The sequence below is a fragment of the Pseudophryne corroboree genome, unplaced genomic scaffold (genome assembly GCF_028390025.1).
Source record: "Pseudophryne corroboree isolate aPseCor3 unplaced genomic scaffold, aPseCor3.hap2 scaffold_545, whole genome shotgun sequence".
NCBI classification, from domain to species: domain Eukaryota; kingdom Metazoa; phylum Chordata; class Amphibia; order Anura; family Myobatrachidae; genus Pseudophryne; species Pseudophryne corroboree.
The window spans coordinates 192,882-213,013 of record NW_026970145.1 but is presented as its reverse complement, the minus strand read 5'-3'; the positions used below and the strand labels follow the sequence as shown (position 1 = coordinate 213,013).

General features: G+C 50.0%; 24 non-coding genes and 2 pseudogenes across 24 annotated transcripts; 2 read left to right on the top strand and 24 right to left on the bottom strand.

Moving 5' to 3' along the window:
- Positions 1-495: 495 nt before the first annotated feature.
- LOC135032536 (U1 spliceosomal RNA) lies at positions 496-674 on the bottom strand (annotated as a pseudogene).
- Positions 675-4,171: 3,497 nt separating this feature from the next.
- LOC135032422 (U1 spliceosomal RNA) lies at positions 4,172-4,335 on the top strand. Its single transcript, XR_010227944.1, has one exon. It is a non-coding gene; the product is annotated as a U1 spliceosomal RNA (small nuclear RNA).
- Positions 4,336-4,487: 152 nt separating this feature from the next.
- On the top strand, positions 4,488-4,650 carry LOC135032459 (U1 spliceosomal RNA). Its single transcript, XR_010227977.1, has one exon. It is a non-coding gene; the product is annotated as a U1 spliceosomal RNA (small nuclear RNA).
- Positions 4,651-5,474: 824 nt separating this feature from the next.
- On the bottom strand, positions 5,475-5,637 carry LOC135032485 (U1 spliceosomal RNA). Its single transcript, XR_010227999.1, has one exon. It is a non-coding gene; the product is annotated as a U1 spliceosomal RNA (small nuclear RNA).
- A 152-nt stretch (positions 5,638-5,789) lies between these two features.
- Positions 5,790-5,953, bottom strand: LOC135032420 (U1 spliceosomal RNA). Its single transcript, XR_010227942.1, has one exon. It is a non-coding gene; the product is annotated as a U1 spliceosomal RNA (small nuclear RNA).
- A 674-nt stretch (positions 5,954-6,627) lies between these two features.
- Positions 6,628-6,788, bottom strand: LOC135032527 (U1 spliceosomal RNA). Its single transcript, XR_010228036.1, has one exon. It is a non-coding gene; the product is annotated as a U1 spliceosomal RNA (small nuclear RNA).
- A 152-nt stretch (positions 6,789-6,940) lies between these two features.
- Positions 6,941-7,104, bottom strand: LOC135032591 (U1 spliceosomal RNA). The gene has a single exon (XR_010228093.1). It is a non-coding gene; the product is annotated as a U1 spliceosomal RNA (small nuclear RNA).
- A 674-nt stretch (positions 7,105-7,778) lies between these two features.
- On the bottom strand, positions 7,779-7,941 carry LOC135032479 (U1 spliceosomal RNA). The gene has a single exon (XR_010227995.1). It is a non-coding gene; the product is annotated as a U1 spliceosomal RNA (small nuclear RNA).
- Positions 7,942-8,093: 152 nt separating this feature from the next.
- On the bottom strand, positions 8,094-8,257 carry LOC135032401 (U1 spliceosomal RNA). The gene has a single exon (XR_010227925.1). It is a non-coding gene; the product is annotated as a U1 spliceosomal RNA (small nuclear RNA).
- Positions 8,258-8,931: 674 nt separating this feature from the next.
- On the bottom strand, positions 8,932-9,094 carry LOC135032484 (U1 spliceosomal RNA). Its single transcript, XR_010227998.1, has one exon. It is a non-coding gene; the product is annotated as a U1 spliceosomal RNA (small nuclear RNA).
- Positions 9,095-9,246: 152 nt separating this feature from the next.
- LOC135032413 (U1 spliceosomal RNA) lies at positions 9,247-9,410 on the bottom strand. Its single transcript, XR_010227936.1, has one exon. It is a non-coding gene; the product is annotated as a U1 spliceosomal RNA (small nuclear RNA).
- A 674-nt stretch (positions 9,411-10,084) lies between these two features.
- Positions 10,085-10,247, bottom strand: LOC135032474 (U1 spliceosomal RNA). Its single transcript, XR_010227991.1, has one exon. It is a non-coding gene; the product is annotated as a U1 spliceosomal RNA (small nuclear RNA).
- Positions 10,248-10,399: 152 nt separating this feature from the next.
- On the bottom strand, positions 10,400-10,563 carry LOC135032412 (U1 spliceosomal RNA). The gene has a single exon (XR_010227935.1). It is a non-coding gene; the product is annotated as a U1 spliceosomal RNA (small nuclear RNA).
- A 674-nt stretch (positions 10,564-11,237) lies between these two features.
- LOC135032483 (U1 spliceosomal RNA) lies at positions 11,238-11,400 on the bottom strand. The gene has a single exon (XR_010227997.1). It is a non-coding gene; the product is annotated as a U1 spliceosomal RNA (small nuclear RNA).
- Positions 11,401-11,552: 152 nt separating this feature from the next.
- LOC135032585 (U1 spliceosomal RNA) lies at positions 11,553-11,716 on the bottom strand. The gene has a single exon (XR_010228087.1). It is a non-coding gene; the product is annotated as a U1 spliceosomal RNA (small nuclear RNA).
- A 674-nt stretch (positions 11,717-12,390) lies between these two features.
- LOC135032461 (U1 spliceosomal RNA) lies at positions 12,391-12,553 on the bottom strand. Its single transcript, XR_010227979.1, has one exon. It is a non-coding gene; the product is annotated as a U1 spliceosomal RNA (small nuclear RNA).
- A 152-nt stretch (positions 12,554-12,705) lies between these two features.
- LOC135032470 (U1 spliceosomal RNA) lies at positions 12,706-12,870 on the bottom strand. Its single transcript, XR_010227987.1, has one exon. It is a non-coding gene; the product is annotated as a U1 spliceosomal RNA (small nuclear RNA).
- A 671-nt stretch (positions 12,871-13,541) lies between these two features.
- LOC135032503 (U1 spliceosomal RNA) lies at positions 13,542-13,704 on the bottom strand. The gene has a single exon (XR_010228016.1). It is a non-coding gene; the product is annotated as a U1 spliceosomal RNA (small nuclear RNA).
- A 152-nt stretch (positions 13,705-13,856) lies between these two features.
- Positions 13,857-14,020, bottom strand: LOC135032580 (U1 spliceosomal RNA). The gene has a single exon (XR_010228083.1). It is a non-coding gene; the product is annotated as a U1 spliceosomal RNA (small nuclear RNA).
- A 671-nt stretch (positions 14,021-14,691) lies between these two features.
- LOC135032455 (U1 spliceosomal RNA) lies at positions 14,692-14,854 on the bottom strand. Its single transcript, XR_010227974.1, has one exon. It is a non-coding gene; the product is annotated as a U1 spliceosomal RNA (small nuclear RNA).
- A 152-nt stretch (positions 14,855-15,006) lies between these two features.
- Positions 15,007-15,172, bottom strand: LOC135032497 (U1 spliceosomal RNA). The gene has a single exon (XR_010228010.1). It is a non-coding gene; the product is annotated as a U1 spliceosomal RNA (small nuclear RNA).
- A 972-nt stretch (positions 15,173-16,144) lies between these two features.
- Positions 16,145-16,308, bottom strand: LOC135032570 (U1 spliceosomal RNA). The gene has a single exon (XR_010228073.1). It is a non-coding gene; the product is annotated as a U1 spliceosomal RNA (small nuclear RNA).
- Positions 16,309-16,982: 674 nt separating this feature from the next.
- Positions 16,983-17,145, bottom strand: LOC135032528 (U1 spliceosomal RNA). The gene has a single exon (XR_010228037.1). It is a non-coding gene; the product is annotated as a U1 spliceosomal RNA (small nuclear RNA).
- A 152-nt stretch (positions 17,146-17,297) lies between these two features.
- Positions 17,298-17,461, bottom strand: LOC135032589 (U1 spliceosomal RNA). The gene has a single exon (XR_010228091.1). It is a non-coding gene; the product is annotated as a U1 spliceosomal RNA (small nuclear RNA).
- Positions 17,462-18,153: 692 nt separating this feature from the next.
- LOC135032445 (U1 spliceosomal RNA) lies at positions 18,154-18,295 on the bottom strand (annotated as a pseudogene).
- A 152-nt stretch (positions 18,296-18,447) lies between these two features.
- On the bottom strand, positions 18,448-18,611 carry LOC135032453 (U1 spliceosomal RNA). Its single transcript, XR_010227972.1, has one exon. It is a non-coding gene; the product is annotated as a U1 spliceosomal RNA (small nuclear RNA).
- Between the last annotated feature and the right edge of the window lie 1,521 nt (positions 18,612-20,132).

Sequence of the window (20,132 nt, the reverse complement as noted above, 5' to 3'; positions counted from 1 at the left end):
GCAATCAGTTAGTGTGTAAGGCTATTAACCAAAAGGTTGGTGGTTCAATCCCACCCAGAGACTTAATTGACCTTGTTATCAGATTTTGGTGATCTTTAAGTAGACAAGTCAAAATTTCAAACCCCCTGTTATGGTGTAGGGTACCTGGCCTTCTCTGATGTAATCAGAGTTAGATTTGATTCAGTGATTTTATAAAAACAGCTAGGAAGCACAATTTAGCAGTGGGTTGCAGAGAAAAAGAAATATGCTGGCAGAAAAATCCAATTGAGTGATTAAACAGCTCTTCATTTTCTGGCTTTATTTTATGCTAACAAATTTGTGCTCTGAAAAGTGTCCACAAAGCCAAGTATCTGATTAACACCTTTGTAGGGATGGTTTTTCACCTATTATTAAATTAAACTTGCTTCATTGGAAAGGCAGCAAGTGATGTCATCCAAGCAGTGGGTCAAAGTTGGCTTCAAACCTCGTCTGCTTATGAAAAGAGAAAAGGGGTATGCAGGGCATGGCGGCCTTTTGCGGTGCTTGGATGACCCCTAGTTCGCATTAAATAATGCAGTCGAGTTTCCCACATTTGGGGAAATCACAGGGGTCAGCATACCCAGAATGCAATGAATGAACCGCTCCCTGGGAGAACAGTCTTCATGACCATGGTATCTCCTATGCAAAATAAGTATGATTTGGGATAGGGCTGGGGAGGGCCGCTGCTCAGGCACATCTCTGTCAAGTAAAGGAGATTCAACTGAGGCAGCACAAGGGAACTCTCATCTGGGGACAACAACTGCAGGGAGAACACATATTTTCAGATGAACATGGGAGGGCAGAAGGCTGCCTAATACTGAAGCACCCCCAAACAACAAACCAAATGCAACAACTAGTGCAAGCATTCCTGGGGGAAGGCCTGCAGCAGATGGATTTGCATATGGCGATGTCATCCAAGCAGTGGGTCAAAGTTGGCTTCAACCCTCGTCTGCATATGAAAAGAGAAAAGGGGCGTGCAGGGCATGGCGGCCTTTTGCGGCACTTGGATGACCCCTAGTTCACATTTCTTGCAGCAGCTGGGCACTGTAACAGCTCCAGAGCTGCTCTGTAAGGCAAGTAAAAGGGTGTGGGCCCTGCAGCACTACCTGTAGTTCGCATTGTGCGAGACCCCTAGTTCGCATTAAACACCCCCACCCTCCTTCGGTGTGGGGCTCATGTTGGCCATGCCCCAGCCCCTGAAGCATTCACGCTGATTTCTTGCAGCAGCTGGGCACTGTAACAGCTCAAGAGCTGCTCTGTAAGGCAAGTAAAAGGGTGTGGGCCCTGCAGCACTAACTGTAGTTTGCATTGTGCTTTGGAAGGCACAAAGTAAGCAGACGGGAAGAGAAGTCAGGATAGTGCACAAGGGTATAGACGGGAGGGGCTCAAGAAAAAAGAAGTGGAAACAGACAGCAAACTAGGCTTCCAATGCACAATGCAAACTACAGGTAGTGCTGCAGGGCCCACACCCTTTTACTTGCCTTACAGAGCAGCTCTGGAGCTGTTTAATCACTCAATTGGATTTTTCTGCCAGCATAATTTTTCTCTTACGTCCTAGAGGATGCTGGGGACTCCGTAAGGACCATGGGGGATAGACGGGCTCCGCAGGAGACATGGGCACTTTAAGAAAGACTTTAGATCTGGGTGTGCACTGGCTCCTCCCTCTATGCCCCTCCTCCAGACCTCAGTTTACTACTGTGCCCAGAGGAGACTGGGTGCTTTTCAGGGAGCTCTCCTGAGTTTCCTGACAGAAAGTATATTTGTTAGATTTTTTTATTTTCAGGGAGCCTGCTGGCAACAGACTCCCTGCATCGAGGGGCGGAGGGGAGAGATGCACACCTACTTCTGTGAGTTGATAGGCTCTGCTTCTTAGGCTACTGTACAGCATTAGCTCCAGAGGGATCGGTACGCAGGTCTCACCCTCGCCGTCTGTCCCAGCGCCGCGCCGCCGTCCCCCTCGCAGAGCCGGAAGATAGAAGCCGGGTGAGTATGAGAAGAAAAGAAGACTTCAGAGGCGGCGGAAGACTTCATGATCTTCACTGAGGTAACGCACAGCAGTAAAGCTGTGCTCCATTGCTCCCATACACCTCTCACACGGCAGTCAGTGTAAGGGTGAAGGGCGCAGGGGGGACGCCCTGGGCAGCAATATAGACCTCTCTTTGGCAAAATAAATATATATGCAGCTAGGCACTGTATATATATATAAGAGCCCCCGCCTTTTTTTTACTATATTTGAGCGGGACAGAAGCCCGTCGCTGAGGGGGTGGGGCTTCTCCCTCAGCACTCACCAGCGCCATTTTCTCCACAGCACCGCTGAGGGGAAGCTCCACGGACTCTCCCCTGCTTATACCACGGTAGAAAGAGGGTCTTAAAGAAGAGGGGGGCACATAATTAGGCGCATATATATATGGAAATACAGCGCTACTGGGTAAACATAAAATTATTGTGTTTTTTTCCTGGGTCATATAGCGCTGGGGTGTGTGCTGGCATACTCTCTCTCTCTGTCTCTCCAAAGGGCCTTGTTGGGGAACTGTCCTCAGATAAGAGGATTCCCTGAGTGTATGGTGTGTCGGTACACGTGTGTCGACATGTCTGAGGTAGAAGGCTCTCCTAGAGAGGAGCAGGAGCAAATTAATGTGGTGTCTCCATCGACAACGCCGACACCTGACTGGATGGATATGTGGAATGTTTTAAGTGCTAATGTAAACTTATTACACAAGAGATTAGACAAAGCTGAAGCTAGGGAACAGTCAGGGAGTCAACCCATGCCTGTCCCTATGTCGCAGGGACCTTCGGGGTCTCAAAAGCGCCCACTATCCCAAATAGTTGACACAGATACCGACACGGATTCTGACTCCAGTGTCGACTACGATGATGCAAAGTTACAGCCAAAATTGGCTAAATGTATTCGATATATGATTATTGCACTAAAAGATGTTTTGCACATCACAGAGTCCCCTGTCCCTGACACGAGGGTACACATGTATAAGGGAAAGAAACCTGAGATAACCTTTCCCCCCTCACATGAGTTGAACGAATTATGTGAAAAAGCTTGGGAATCTCCAGACAAAAAGCTGCAGATTCCCGAAAGGATTCTTATGGCGTATCCTTTCCCGCCAATGGACAGGATACGGTGGGAATCCTCCCCTAGGGTGGATAAAGCATTGACACGCTTATCCAAAAAGGTAGCGCTGCCATCCCAGGATACGGCTACCATCAGGGACCCTGCTGACCGCAAGCAGGAGGTTACCCTAAAGTCCATTTACACACATTCTGGTACCTTACTCAGACCGGCAATTGCGTCGGCCGGGGTTGTAGCGCGGTGGCAGCGGAATTGCAGACCCGTCCTCAATTCCTGCTAAAAGTGGAATCATCCTTTCATATGAACCAACCTATTGTGATGCCTGTGGCTACGCGTGACTTGGAGGATTCCGAGTCCCTTGATGTGGTCAGGGCTTTGAAAATTTACGTGGCCAGAACGGCTAGAGTCAGAAAAACAGAAGCACTGTTTGTCCTGTATGCAGCCAACAAGATTGGCACCCCTGCTTCAAAGCAGACTATTGCTCTCTGGATCTGTAACACGATTCAGCAGGCGCATTCTATGGCGGCAAATCCATCTGCGAACTACAGGTAGTGCTGCAGGGCCCACACCCTTTTACTTGCCTTACAGAGCAGCTCTGGAGCTGTTACAGTGCCCAGCTGCTGCAAGAATTCAGCTTGAATGCTTCAGGGGCTGGGGCATAGCCAACATGAGCCCCACACCAAAGGAGGGTGGAGGTGTTTAATGCAAACTAGGGGTCAGCCAAGCGCCGCAAAAGGCCACCATGCCCTGCACGCCCCTTTTCTCTTTTCATATGCAGACGAGGGTTGAAGCCAACTTTGACCAACTGCTTGGATGACATCACCATATGCAAATCCATCTGCGGCAGGCCTTCCCCCAGGAATGCTTGCACTAGTTGTTGCATTTGGTTTGTTGTTTGGGGGTGCTTCAGTATTAGGCAGCCTTCTGCCCTCCCATGTTCATCTGAAAATATATGTTCTCCCTGCAGTTGTTGTCCCAAGATGAGAGTTCCCTTGTGCTGCCTCAGTTGAATCTGCTTTACTTGACAGAGATGTGCATGAGCAGCGGCCCTCCCCAGCCCTATTCCAAATCATACTTATTTTGCATAGGAGATACCATGGTCATGAAGATTTTTCTCCCAGGGTGAGGTTCATTCATTGCATTTTGGGTATGCTGACCCCTGTGATTTCCCCAAATGTGGGAAACTCGACTGCATTATTTGTGGTAGTGGGAGGCTGTGTTTGTGATTTCTTCTGGTCAGCTCTGGTAAAAGTCAGATTTCTTTGTTTCAGATTTTCCTTTAGCCTTGTTCTTCTTTCGAGAGTTCCCTTGCGCTGCCTCAGTTGGATCTCCTTCACTTAACAGGGGGGTGCCCGAGCAGCGACCCTCCCCAGCTCTAGCCCAACTCCTACTTACCTGCCAGGTGAGATACTATGATCATGAAGGTGCTTCTCCCAGGGCAAGGCTCACCCATTGCACTCTGGGTGTGCTGCCCCTGCGATTTCCCCAAATGTGGGAAACTTGACTGCATAATTTGTGTTTCCCCTGGTCGGCTCTCGTATAATTCAGATATCTTTGTCTCAGATCTCTCTCCAGCCTAGTTTGCTGTCTGTTTCCACTTCTCTTTTCTTCAGCCGCTCCCTTCTATACCCTTGTGCACTATCCTGACTTCTCCTCCCGTCTGCTTACTTTGTGCCTTCCAATGCACAATGCAAACTACAGGTAGTGCTGCAGGGCCCACACCCTTTTACTTGCCTTACAGAGCGTCTCTGGAGCTGTTACAGTGCCCAGCTGCTGCAAGAAATCTGCTTGAATGCTTCAGGGGATGGGACATGGCCAACATGAGCCCCACACCAAAGGAGGGTGGAGCAGAAGGCTGCCTAATACTGAAGCACCCCCAAACAACAAACCAAATGCAACAACTAGTGCAAGCATTCCTGGGGGAAGGCCTGCCGCAGATGGATTTGTGGTGATGTCATCCAAGCAGTTGGTCAAAGGTGGCTTCAACCCTCGTCTGCACATGAAAACAGAAAAGGGGCGTGCAGGGCATGGTGGCCTTTTGCGGCGCTTGACTGACCCCTAGTTTGCATTAAACACCTCCACCCTCCTTCGGTGTGGGGCTCATGTTGGCTATGCCCCAGCCCCTGAAGCATTCAAGCTGATTTCTTGCAGCAGCTGGCCACTGTAACAGCTCCAGAGCTGCTCTGTAAGGCAAGTAAAAGGGTGTGGGCCCTGCAGCACTACCTGTAGTTTGCATTGTGCATTGGAAGGCACAAAGTAAGCAGACGGGAGGAGAAGTCAGGATAGTGCACAAGGGTATAGAAGGGAGCGGCTGAAGAAAAGAGAAGTGGAAACAGACAGCAAACTAGGCTGGAGAGAGACCTGAGACAAAGAGATCTGAATTATACGAGAGCCGACCAGGGGAAACACAAATTATGCAGTCAAGTTTCCCACATTTGGGGAAATCGCAGGAGCAGCACACCCAGAGTACAATGGGTGAGCCTTGCCCTGGGAGAAGCACCTTCATGATCATAGTATCTCACCTGGCAGGTAAGTAGGAGTTGGGCTAGAGCTGGGGAGGGTCGCTGCTCGGGTACCCCCCTGTAAAGTGAAGGAGATCCAACTGAGGCAGCACAAGGGAACTCTCGAAAGAAGAACAAGGCTAAAGGAAAATCTGAGACAAAGAAATCTGACTTTTACCAGAGCTGACCAGAAGAAATCACAAACACAGCCTCCCACTACCACAAATAATGCAGTCAAGTTTCCCACATTTGGGGAAATCACAGGGGTCAGCATACCCAAAATGCAATGAATAAACCTCACCCTGGGAGAAAAATCTTCATGACCATGGTATCTCCTATGCAAAATAAGTATGATTTGGAATAGGGCTGGGGAGGGCCGCTGCTCATGCACATCTCTGTCAAGTAAAGGAGATTTAACTGAGGCAACACAAGGGAACTCTCATCTGGGGACAACAACTGCAGGGAGAACATATATTTTCAGATGAACATGGGAGGGCAGAAGGCTGCCTAATACTGAAGCACCCCCAAACAACAAACCAAATGCAACAACTAGTGCAAGCATTCCTGGGGGAAGGCCTGCCGCAGATGGATTTGCATATGGTGATGTCATCCAAGCAGTGGGTCAAAGTTGGCTTCAACCCTCGTCTGCATATGAAAAGAGAAAAGGGGCGTGCAGGGCATGGTGGCCTTTTGCGGCGCTTGGCTGACCCCTAGTTTGCATTAAACACCTCCACCCTCCTTTGGTGTGGGGCTCATGTTGGCTATGCCCCAGCCCCTGAAGCATTCAAGCTGATTTCTTGCAGCAGCTGGGCACTGTAACAGCTCCAGAGCTGCTCTGTAAGGCAAGTAAAAGGGTGTGGGCCCTGCAGCACTACCTGTAGTTCGCATTGTGCGTTGGAAGGCACAAAGTAAGCAGACAGGAGGAGAAGTCAGGATAGTGCGCAAGGGCATAGAAGGGAGCGGCTCAAGAAAAGAGAAGTGGAAACAGACAGCAAACTAGGCTGGAGAGAGACCTGAGACAAAGAGATCTGAATTATACGAGAGCCGACCAGGGGAAACACAAATTATGCAGTCAAGTTTCCCACATTTGGGGAAATCGCAGGAGCAGCACACCCAGAGCAATGGGTGAGCCTTGCCCTGGGAGAAGCACCTTCATGATCATAGTATCTCACCTGGCAGGTAAGTAGGAGTTGGGCTAGAGCTGGGGAGGGTCGCTGCTCGGGTACCCCCCTGTAAAGTGAAGGAGATCCAACTGAGGCAGCACAAGGGAACTCTCGAAAGAAGAACAAGGCTAGAGGAAAATCTGAGACAAAGAAATCTGACTTTTACCAGAGCTGACCAGAGGAAAGCACAAACACAGTCCCCCACTACCACAAATAATGCAGTCAAGTTTCCCACATTTGGGGAAATCACAAGGGTCAGCATACCCAAAATGCAATGAATGAACCTCACCCTGGGAGAACAATCTTCATGACCATGGTATCTCCTATGCAAAATAAGTATGATTTGGAATAGGGCTGGGGAGGGCCGCTGCTCATGCACATCTCTGTCAAGTAAAGGAGATTCAACTGAGGCAGCACAAGGGAACTCTCATCTGGGGACAACAACTGCAGGGAGAACACATATTTTCAGATGAACATGGGAGGGCAGAAGGCTGCCTAATACTGAAGCACCCCCAAACAACAAACCAAATGCAACAACTAGTGCAAGCATTCCTGGGGGAAGTTCTGCAGAAGACGGATTTGCATACGGTGATGTCATCCAAGCAGTGGGTCAAAGTTGGCTTCAACCCTCATCTGCATATGAAAAGAGAAAAGGGGCGTGCAGGGCATGGCGGCCTTTTGCGGTGCTTGGATGACCCCTAGTTCGCATTAAACACCTCCACCCTCCTTTGGTGTGGGGCTCATGTTGGCCATGCCCCATCCCCTGAAGCATTCAAGCAGATTTCTTGCAGCAGCTGGGCACTGTAACAGCTCCAGAGCTGCTCTGTAAGGCAAGTAAAAGGGTGTGGGCCCTGCAGCACTACCTGTAGTTTGCATTGTGCATTGGAAGGCACAAAGTAAGCAGACGGGAGGAGAAGTCAGGATAGTGCACAAGGGTATAGAAGGGAGCGGCTGAAGAAAAGAGAAGTGGAAACAGACAGCAAACTAGGCTGGAGAGAGACCTGAGACAAAGAGATCTGAATTATACGAGAGCCGACCAGGGGAAACACAAATTATGCAGTCAAGTTTCCCACATTTGGGGAAATCGCAGGGGCAGCACACCCAGAGTGCAATGGGTGAGCCTTGCCCTGGGAGAAGCACCATCATGATCATAGTATCTCACCTGGCAGGTAAGTAGGAGTTGGGCTAGAGCTGGGGAGGGTCTCTGCTCGGGCACCCCCCTGTCAAGTGAAGGAGATCCAACTGAGGCAGCACAAGGGAACTCTCAAAAGAAGAACAAGGCTAGAGGAAGATCTGAAACAAAGAAATCTGACTTTTACCAGAGCTGACCAGAGGAAAACACAAACACAGTCCCCCACTACCACAAATAAAGCAGTCGAGTTTCCCACATTTGGGGAAATCACAGGGGTCAGCATACCCAGAATGCAATGAATGAACCTCACCCTGGGAGAATAATCTTCATGACCATGGTATCTCCTATGCAAAATAAGTATGATTTGGGATAGAGCTGGGGTGGGCCGCTGCTCAGGCACATCTCTGTCAAGTTAAGGAGATTCAACTGAGGCAGCACAAGGGAACTCTCATCTGGGGACAACAACTGCAGGGAGAACACATATTTTCAGATGAACATGGGAGGGCAGAAGGCTGCCTAATACTGAAGCACCCCCAAACAACAAACCAAATGCAACAACTAGTGCAAGCATTCCTGGGGGAAGGCCTGCCGCAGATGGATTTGCATATGGTGATGTCATCCAAGCAGTGGGTCAAAGTTGGCTTCAACCCTCGTCTGCATATGAAAACAGAAAAGGGGCGTGCAGGGCATGGTGGCCTTTTGCGGCGCTTGTCTGACCCCTAGTTTGCATTAAACACCTCCACCCTCCTTCGGTGTGGGGCTCATGTTGGCTATGCCCCAGCCCCTGAAGCATTCAAGCTGATTTCTTGCAGCAGCTGGGCACTGTAACAGCTCCAGAGCTGCTCTGTAAGGCAAGTAAAAGGGTGTGGGCCCTGCAGCACTACCTGTAGTTTGCATTGTGCATTGGAAGGCACAAAGTAAGCAGACGGGAGGAGAAGTCAGGATAGTGCACAAGGGTATAGAAGGGAGCGGCTGAAGAAAAGAGAAGTGGAAACAGACAGCAAACTAGGCTGGAGAGAGACCTGAGACAAAGAGATCTGAATTATACGAGAGCCGACCAGGGGAAACACAAATTATGCAGTCAAGTTTCCCACATTTGGGGAAATCGCAGGAGCAGCACACCCAGAGTACAATGGGTGAGCCTTGCCCTGGGAGAAGCACCTTCATGATCATAGTATCTCACCTGGCAGGTAAGTAGGAGTTGGGCTAGAGCTGGGGAGGGTCGCTGCTCGGGTACCCCCCTGTAAAGTGAAGGAGATCCAACTGAGGCAGCACAAGGGAACTCTCGAAAGAAGAACAAGGCTAAAGGAAAATCTGAGACAAAGAAATCTGACTTTTACCAGAGCTGACCAGAGGAAAGCACAAACACAGTCTCCCACTACCACAAATAATGCAGTCAAGTTTCCCACATTTGGGGAAATCACAGGGGTCAGCATACCCAAAATGCAATGAATGAACCTCACCCTGGGAGAAAAATCTTCATGACCATGGTATCTCCTATGCAAAATAAGTATGATTTGGAATAGGGCTGGGGAGGGCCGCTGCTCATGCACATCTCTGTCAAGTAAAGGAGATTCAACTGAGGCAGCAAAAGGGAACTCTCATCTTGGGACAACAACTGCAGGGAGAACACATATTTTCAGATGAACATGGGAGGGCAGAAGGCTGCCTAATACTGAAGCACCCCCAAACAACAAACCAAATGCAACAACTAGTGCAAGCATTCCTGGGGGAAGGCCTGCAGCAGATGGATTTGCATATGGTGATGTCATCCAAGCAGTGGGTCAAAGTTGGCTTCAACCCTCGTCTGCATATGAAAACAGAAAAGGGGCGTGCAGGGCATGGTGGCCTTTTGCGGCGCTTGTCTGACCCCTAGTTTGCATTAAACACCTCCACCCTCCTTCGGTGTGGGGCTCATGTTGGCTATGCCCCAGCCCCTGAAGCATTCAAGCTGATTTCTTGCAGCAGCTGGGCACTGTAACAGCTCCAGAGCTGCTCTGTAAGGCAAGTAAAAGGGTGTGGGCCCTGCAGCACTACCTGTAGTTTGCATTGTGCATTGGAAGGCACAAAGTAAGCAGACGGGAGGAGAAGTCAGGATAGTGCACAAGGGTATAGAAGGGAGCGGCTGAAGAAAAGAGAAGTGGAAACAGACAGCAAACTAGGCTGGAGAGAGACCTGAGACAAAGAGATCTGAATTATACGAGAGCCGACCAGGGGAAACACAAATTATGCAGTCAAGTTTCCCACATTTGGGGAAATTGCAGGAGCAGCACACCCAGAGTACAATGGGTGAGCCTTGCCCTGGGAGAAGCACCTTCATGATCATAGTATCTCACCTGGCAGGTAAGTAGGAGTTGGGCTAGAGCTGGGGAGGGTCGCTGCTCGGGTACCCCCCTGTAAAGTGAAGGAGATCCAACTGAGGCAGCACAAGGGAACTCTCGAAAGAAGAACAAGGCTAAAGGAAAATCTGAGACAAAGAAATCTGACTTTTACCAGAGCTGACCAGAGGAAAGCACAAACACAGTCTCCCACTACCACAAATAATGCAGTCAAGTTTCCCACATTTGGGGAAATCACAGGGGTCAGCATACCCAAAATGCAATGAATGAACCTCACCCTGGGAGAAAAATCTTCATGACCATGGTATCTCCTATGCAAAATAAGTATGATTTGGAATAGGGCTGGGGAGGGCCGCTGCTCATGCACATCTCTGTCAAGTAAAGGAGATTCAACTGAGGCAGCACAAGGGAACTCTCATCTTGGGACAACAACTGCAGGGAGAACACATATTTTCAGATGAACATGGGAGGGCAGAAGGCTGCCTAATACTGAAGCACCCCCAAACAACAAACCAAATGCAACAACTAGTGCAAGCATTCCTGGGGGAAGTTCTGCAGAAGACGGATTTGCATACGGTGATGTCATCCAAGCAGTGGGTCAAAGTTGGCTTCAACCCTCATCTGCATATGAAAAGAGAAAAGGGGCGTGCAGGGCATGGCGGCCTTTTGCGGTGCTTGGATGACCCCTAGTTCGCATTAAACACCTCCACCCTCCTTTGGTGTGGGGCTCATGTTGGCCATGCCCCATCCCCTGAAGCATTCAAGCTGATTTCTTGCAGCAGCTGGGCACTGTAACAGCTCCAGAGCTGCTCTGTAAGGCAAGTAAAAGGGTGTGGGCCCTGCAGCACTACCTGTAGTTTGCATTGTGCATTGGAAGGCACAAAGTAAGCAGACGGGAGGAGAAGTCAGGATAGTGCACAAGGGTATAGAAGGGAGCGGCTGAAGAAAAGAGAAGTGGAAACAGACAGCAAACTAGGCTGGAGAGAGACCTGTGACAAAGAGATCTGAATTATACGAGAGCCGACCAGGGGAAACACAAATTATGCAGTCAAGTTTCCCACATTTGGGGAAATCGCAGGAGCAGCACACCCAGAGTACAATGGGTGAGCCTTGCCCTGGGAGAAGCACCTTCATGATCATAGTATCTCACCTGGCAGGTAAGTAGGAGTTGGGCTAGAGCTGGGGAGGGTCGCTGCTCGGGTACCCCCCTGTAAAGTGAAGGAGATCCAACTGAGGCAGCACAAGGGAACTCTCGAAAGAAGAACAAGGCTAGAGGAAGATCTGAGACAAAGAAATCTGACTTTTTCCAGAGCTGACCAGAGGAAAGCACAAACACAGTCCCCCACTACCACAAATAATGCAGTCGAGTTTCCCACATTTGGGGAAATCACAGGGGTCAGCATACCCAAAATGCAATGAATGAACCTCACCCTGGGAGAACAATCTTCATGACCATGGTATCTCCTATGCAAAATAAGTATGATTTGGGATAGGGCTGGGGAGGGCCGCTGCTCATGCACATCTCTGTCAAGTAAAGGAGATTCAACTGAGGCAGCACAAGGAAACTCTCATCTGGGGACAACAACTGCAGGGAGAACACATATTTTCAGATGAACATGGGAGGGCAGAAGGCTGCCTAATACTGAAGCACCCCCAAACAACAAACCAAATGCAACAACTAGTACAAGCATTCCTGGGGGAAGTTCTGCAGAAGACGGAATTGCATACGGTGATGTCATCCAAGCAGTGGGCCAAAGTTGGCTGGAACCCTCATCTGCATATGAAAAGAGAAAAGGGGTGTGCAGGGCATGGCGGCCTTTTGCGGCGCTTGGATGACCCTTAGTTCGCATTAAACACCCCCACCCTCCTTCGGTGTGGGGCTCATGTTGGCCATGCCCCATCCCCTGAAGCATTCAAGCTGATTTCTTGCAGCAGCTTGGCACTGTAACAGCTCCAGAGCTGTTCTGTTAGGCAAGTAAAAGGGTGTGGGCCCTGCAGCACTACCTGTAGTTTGCATTGCGCATTGGAAGGCACAAAGTAAGCAGACAGGAGGAGAAGTCAGGATAGTGCACAAGGGTATAAAAGGGAGCGGCTCAAGAAAAGAGAAGTTGAAACAGACAGCAAACTAGGCTGGAGAGAGACCTGAGACAAAGAGATCTGAATTATACGAGACCTGACCAGGGGAAACACAAATTATGCAGTCAAGTTTCCCACATTTGGGGAAATCGCAGGGGCAGCACACCCAGAGTGCAATGGGTGAGCCTTGCCCTGGGAGAAGCACCTTCATGATCATAGTATCTCACCTGGCAGGTAAGTAGGAGTTGGGCTAGAGCTGGGGAGGGTCGCTGCTCGGGCACCCCCCTGTCAAGTGAAGGAGATCCAACTGAGGCAGCACAAGGAAACTCTCGAAAAAAGAACAAGGCTAGAGGAAGATCTGAGACAAAGAAATTTGACTTTTACCAGAGCTGACCAGAGGAAAACACAAACACAGTCCCCCACTACCAACAAATAAAGCAGTCGCGTTTCCCACATTTGGGGAAATCACAGGGGTCAGCATACCCAGAATGCAATGAATGAACCTCACCCTGGGAGAGTAATCTTCATGACCATGGTATCTCCTATGCAAAATAAGTATGATTTGGGATAGGGCTGGGGAGGGCCGCTGCTCATGCACATCTCTGTCAAGTAAAGGAGATTCAACTGAGGCAGCACAAGGGAACTCTCATCTGGGGACAACAACTGCAGGGAGAACACATATTTTCAGATGAACATGGGAGGGCAGAAGGCTGCCTAATACTGAAGCACCCCCAAACAACAAACCAAATGCAACAACTAGTGCAAGCATTCCTGGGGTAAGTTCTGCAGAAGACGGATTTGCATACGGTGATGTCATCCAAGCAGTGGGTCAAAGTTGGCTTCAACCCTCATCTGCATATGAAAAGAGAAAAGGGGCGTGCAGGGCATGGCGGCCTTTTGCGGTGCTTGGATGACCCCTAGTTCGCATTAAACACCCCCACCCTCCTTTGGTGTGGGGCTCATGTTGGCCATGCCCCATCCCCTGAAGCATTCAAGCTGATTTATTGCAGCAGCTGGGCACTGTAACAGCTCCAGAGCTGCTCTGAACGGCAAGTAAAAGGGTGTGGGCCCTGCAGCACTACCTGTAGTTTGCATTGTGCATTGGAAGGCACAAAGTAAGCAGACGGGAGAAGTCAGGATAGTGCGCAAGGGCATAGAAGGGAGCGGCTCAAGAAAAGAGAAGTTGAAACAGACAGCAAACTAGGCTGGAGAGAGACCTGAGACAAAGAGATCTGAATTATACGAGAGCCGACCAGGGGAAACACAAATTATGCAGTCAAGTTTCCCACATTTGGGGAAATCGCAGGAGCAGCACACCCAGAGTGCAATGGGTGAGCCTTGCCCTGGGAGAAGCACCTTCCTGATTATAGTATCTCACCTGGCAGGTAAGTAGGAGTTGGGCTAGAGCTTGGGAGGGTCGCTGCTCGGGCACCCCCCTGTCAAGTGAAGGAGATCCAACTGAGGCAGCACAAGGAAACTCTCGAAAGAAGAACAAGGCTAGAGGAAGATCTGAGACAAAGAAATCTGACTTTTACCAGAGCTGACCAGAGGAAAGCACAAACACAGTCCCCCACTACCACAAATAATGCAGTCGAGTTTCCCACATTTGGGGAAATCACAGGGGTCAGCATACCCAGAATGCAATGAATGAACCTCACCCTGGGAGAACAATCTTCATGACCATGGTATCTCCTATGCAAAATTAGTATGATTTGGGATAGGGCTGGGGAGGGCCGCTGCTCAGGCACATCTCTGTCAAGTAAAGGAGATTCAACTGAGGCAGCACAAGGGAACTCTCATCTGGGGACAACAACTGCAGGGAGAACACATATTTTCAGATGAATATGGGAGGACAGAAGGCTGCCTAATACTGAAGCACCCCCAAACAACAAACCAAATGCAACAACTAGTAAAAGCATTCCTGGGTGAAGGTCTGCAGAAGACGGATTTGCATACGGTGATGTCATCCAAGCAGTGGGCCAAAGTTGGCTGGAACCCTCATCTGCATATGAAAAGAGAAAAGGGTTATGCCGGGCATGGCGGCCTTTTGCGGCGCTTGGATGACCCCTAGTTCGCATTAAACACCTCCACCCTCCTTCGGTGTGGGGCTCATGTTGGCTATGCCCCAGCCCCTGAAGCATTCAAGCTGATTTCTTGCAGCAGCTGGGCACTGTAACAGCTCCAGAGCTGCTCTGTAAGGCAACTAAAAGGGTGTGGGCCCTGCAGCACTACCTGTAGTTCGCATTGTGCGTAGGAAGGCACAAAGTAAGCAGACGGGAGAAGTCAGGATAGTGCGCAAGGGCATAGAAGGGAGCGGCTCAAGAAAAGAGAAGTGGAAACAGACAGCAAACTAGGCTGGAGAGAGACCTGAGACAAAGAGATCTGAATTATACGAGAGCCGACCAGGGGAAACACAAATTATGCAGTCAAGTTTCCCACATTTGGGGAAATCGCAGGGGCAGCACACCCAGAGTGCAATGGGTGAGCCTTGCCCTGGGAGAAGCACCTTCATGATCATAGTATCTCACCTGGCAGGTAAGTAGGAGTTGGGCAAGAACTGGGGAGGGTCGCTGCTCGGGCACCCCCCTGTCAAGTGAAGGAGATCCAACTGAGGCAGCACAAAGGAACTCTCGAAAGAAGAACAAGGCTAGAGGAAGATCTGAGACAAAGAAATCTGACTTTTACCAGAGCTGACCAGAAGAAAGCACAAACACAGTCCCCCCACTACCAACAAATAAAGCTGTCGCGTTTCCCACATTTGGGGAAATCACAGGGGTCAGCATACCCAGAATGCAATGAATGAACCTCACCCTGGGAGAGTAATCTTCATGACCATGGTATCTCCTATGCAAAATAAGTATGATTTGGGATAGGGCTGGGGAGGGCCGCTGCTCATGCACATCTCTGTCAAGTAAAGGAGATTCAACTGAGGCAGCACAAGGGAACTCTCATCTGGGGACAACAACTGCAGGGAGAACACATATTTTCAGATGAACATGGGAGGGCAGAAGGCTGCCTAATACTGAAGCACCCCCAAACAACAAACCAAATGCAACAACTAGTGCAAGCATTCCTGGGGGAAGGCCTGCAGCAGATGGATTTGCATACGGTGATGTCATCCAAGCAGTGGGTCAAAGTTGGCTTCAACCCTCGTCTGCATATGAAAAGAGAAAAGGGGCGTGCAGGGCATGGCGGCCTTTTGCGACGCTTGGATGACCCCTAGTTCGCATTAAACACCTCCACCCTCCTTCGGTGTGGGGCTCATGTTGGCTATGCCCCAGCCCCTGAAGCATTCAAGCTGATTTCTTGCAGCAGCTGGGCACTGTAACAGCTCCAGAGCTGCTCTGTACGGCAAGTAAAAGGGTGTGGGCCCTGCAGCACTACCTGTAGTTTGCATTGTGCATTGGAAGGCACAAAGAAAGCAGACAGGAGGAGAAGTCAGGATAGTGCACAAGGGTATAAAAGGGAGGGGCTCATGAAAAAAGAAGTGGAAACAGACAGCAAATTAGGCTGGAGAGAGACCTGAGACAAAGAGATCTGAATTATACGAGAGCCGACCAGGGGAAACACAAATTATGCAGTCAAGCTTCCCACATTTGGGGAAATCAGAGTGCAATGGGTGAGCCTTGCCCTGGGAGAAGCACCTTCATGATCATAGTATCTCACCTGGCAGGTAAGTAGGAGTTGGGCTAGAGCTGGGGAGGGTCGCTGCTCGGGCACCCCCCTGTCAAGTGAAAGAGATCCAACTGAGGCAGCACAAGGGAACTCTCGAAAGAAGAACAAGGCTAGAGGAAGATCTGAGACAAATAAATCTGACTTTTACCAGAGCTGACCAGAGGAAAGCACAAACACAGTCCCCCACTACCACAAATAATGCAGTCGAGTTTCCCACATTTGGGGAAATCACAGGGGTCAGCATACCCAGAATACAATGAATGAACCTCACCCTGGGAGAACAATCTTCATGACCATGGTATCTCCTATGCAAAATAAGTATGATTTGGGATAGGGCTGGGGAGGGCCGCTGCTCAGGCACATCTCTGTCAAGTAAAGGAGATTCAACTGAGGCAGCACAAGGGAACTCTCATCTGGGGACAACAACTGCAGGGAGAACACATATTTTCAGATGAACATGGGAGGGCAGAAGGCTGCTTAATACTGAAGCACCCCCAAACAACAAACCAAATGCAACAACTAGTGCAAGCATTCCTGGGGGAAGGCCTGCAGCAGATGGATTTGCATACGGTGATGTCATCCAAGCAGTGGGTCAAAGTTGGCTTCAACCCTCGTCTGCATATGAAAAGAGAAAAGGGGCGTGCAGGGCATGGCGGCCTTTTGCGGCGCTTGGATGACCCCTAGTTCACATTAAACACCTCCACCCTCCTTCGGTGTGGGGCTCATGTTGGCTATGCCCCAGCCCCTGAAGCATTCAAGCTGATTTCTTGCAGCAGCTGGGCACTGTAACAGCTCCAGAGCTGCTCTGTACGGCAAGTAAAAGGGTGTGGGCCCTGCAGCACTACCTGTAGTTTGCATTGTGCATTGGAAGGCACAAAGTAAGCAGACAGGAGGAGAAGTCAGGATAGTGCACAAGGGTATAAAAGGGAGGGGCTCATGAAAAAAGAAGTGGAAACAGACAGCAAACTAGGCTGGAGAGAGACCTGAGACAAAGAGATCTGAATTATACGAGAGCTGACCAGGGGAAACACAAATTATGCAGTCAAGCTTCCCACATTTGGGGAAATCGCAGGGGCACCACACCCAGAGTGCAATGGGTGAGCCTTGCCCTGGGAGAAGCACCTTCATGATCAAAGTATCTCACCTGGCAGGTAAGTAGGAGTTGGGCTAGAGCTGAGGAGGGTCGCTGCTCTGGCACCCCCCTGTCAAGTGAAAGAGATCCAACTGAGGCAGCACAAGGGAACTCTCGAAAGAAGAACAAGGCTAGAGGAAGATCTGAGACAAATAAATCTGACTTTTACCAGAGCTGTCCAGAGGAAAGCACAAACACAGTCCCCCACTACCACAAATAATGCAGTCGAGTTTCCCACATTTGGGGAAATCACAGGGGTCAGCATACCCAGAATGCAATGAATGAACCTCACCCTGGGAGAACAATCTTCATGACCATGGTATCGCCTATGCAAAATAAGTATGATTTGGGATAGGGCTGGGGAGGGCCGCTGCTCAGGCACATCTCTGTCAAGTAAAGGAGATTCAACTGAGGCAGCACAAGGGAACTCTCATCTGGGGACAACAACTGCAGGGAGAACACATATTTCCAGATAAACATGGGAGGGCAGAAGGCTGCCTAATACTGAAGCACCCCCAAACAACAAACCAAATGCAACAACTAGTACAAGCATTCCTGGGGGAAGGCCTGCAGCAGATGGATTTGCATATGGTGATGTCATCCAAGCAGTGGGTCAAAGTTGGCTTCAACCCTCGTCTGCATATGAAAAGAGAAAAGGGGCGTGCAGGGCATGGCGGCCTTTTGCGGCGCTTGGATGACCCCTAGTTCGCATTAAACACCTCCACCCTCCTTCGGTGTGGGGCTCATGTTGGCTATGCCCCAGCCCCTGAAGCATTCAAGCTGATTTCTTGCAGCAGCTGGGCACTGTAACAGCTCCAGAGCTGCTCTGAACGGCAAGTAAAAGGGTGTGGGCCCTGCAGCACTACCTGTAGTTTGCATTGTGCATTGGAAGGCACAAAGTAAGCAGACGGGAGAAGTCAGGATAGTGCGCAAGGGCATAGAAGGGAGCGGCTCAAGAAAAGAGAAGTTGAAACAGACAGCAAACTAGGCTGGAGAGAGACCTGAGACAAAGAGATCTGAATTATATGAGAGCCGACCAGGGGAAACACAAATTATGCAGTCAAGTTTCCCACATTTGGGGAAATCGCAGGAGCAGCACACCCAGAGTGCAATGGGTGAGCCTTGCCCTGGGAGAAGCACCTACATGATCATAGTATCTCACCTGCCAGGTAAGTAGAAGTTGGGCTAGAGCTGGGGAGGGTCGCTGCTCGGGTACCCCCCTGTCAAGTGAAGGAGATCCAACTGAGGCAGCACAAGGGAACTCTCGAAAGAAGAACAAGGCTAGAGGAAGATCTGAGACAAATAAATCTGACTTTTACCAGAGCTGACCAGAGGAAAGCACAAACACAGTCCCCCACTACCACAAATAATGCAGTCGAGTTTCCCACATTTGGGGAAATCACAGGGGTCAGCATACCCAGAATGCAATGAATGAACCTCACCCTGGGAGAACAATCTTCATGACCATGGTATCTCCTATGCAAAATAAGTATGATTTGGGATAGGGCTGGGGAGGGCCGCTGCTCAGGCACATCTCTGTCAAGTAAAGGAGATTCAACTGAGGCAGCACAAGGGAACTCTCATCTGGGGACAACAACTGCAGGGAGAACACAAATTTTCAGATGAACATGGGAGGGCAGAAGGCTGCCTAATAATGAAGCACCCCCAAACAACAAACCAAATGCAACAACTAGTGCAAGCATTCCTGGGGGAAGGCCTGCAGCAGATGGATTTGCATACGGTGATGTCATCCAAGCAGTGGGTCAAACAACAAACCAAATGCAACAACTAGTGCAAGCATTCCTGGGGGAAGGCCTGCAGCAGATGGATTTGCATACGGTGATGTCATCCAAGCAGTGGGTCAAAGTTGGCTTCAACCCTCGTCTGCATATGAAAAGAGAAAAGAGGCGTGTAGGGCATGGCGGCCTTTTGCGGCGCTTGGATGACCCCTAGTTCGCATTAAACACCTCCACCCTCCTTCGGTGTGGGGCTCATGTTGGCTATGCCCCAGCCCCTGAAGCATTCAAGCTGATTTCTTGCAGCAGCTGGGCACTGTAACAGCTCCAGAGCTGCTCTGTACGGCAAGTAAAAGGGTGTGGGCCCTGCAGCACTACCTGTAGTTTGCATTGTGCATTGGAAGGCACAAAGTAAGCAGGCAAGGTCCAGAGAACAGTTAGAGGTCGGAGTAGCACTATCTCAAGTAGTACTACGACAGCACGGATGGATTCTAAATATTCCAAAATCGCAGCTGATTCCGACGACACGTCTGCTGTTCCTAGGGATGATTCTGGACACAGTACAGAAAAAGGTGTTTCTCCCGGAGGAGAAAGCCAAGGAGTTATCCGACATAGTCAGGAACCTCCTAAGACCAGGCCAAGTGTCAGTACAATGCACAATGGTCCTGGGAAAGATGGTGGCTTCTTACGAAGCGATTCCATTCGGCAGATTCCATGCAAGAACTTTTCAGTGGGATCTGCTGGACAAATGGTCCGGATCGCATCTTCAAATGCATCAGCGGATAACCCTGTCTCCAAGGACAAGGATGTCTCTCCTGTGGTGGTTACAGAGTGCTCATCTCCTAGAGGGCCGCAGATTCGGCATTCAGGATTGGGTCCTGGTGACCACGGATGCCAGCCTGAGAGGCTGGGGAGCAGTCACACAGGGAAGAAATTTCCTGGGCTTGTGGTCAAGCATGGAAACGTCACTTCACATAAATATCCTGGAACTAAGGGCCATTTACAATGCCCTAAGTCAGGCAAGACCTCTGCTTCAGGGTCAGCCGGTGTTGATCCAGTCGGACAACATCACGGCAGTCGCCCACGTAAACAGACAGGGCGGCACAAGAAGCAGGAGGGCAATGATGGAAGTGGCAAGGATTCTTCGCTGGGCGGAGAATCATGTGATAGCACTGTCAGCAGTGTTCATTCCGGGAGTGGACAACTGGGAAGCAGACTTCCTCAGCAGACACGATCTTCACCCGGGGGAGTGGGGACTTCACCCAGAAGTCTTCCACA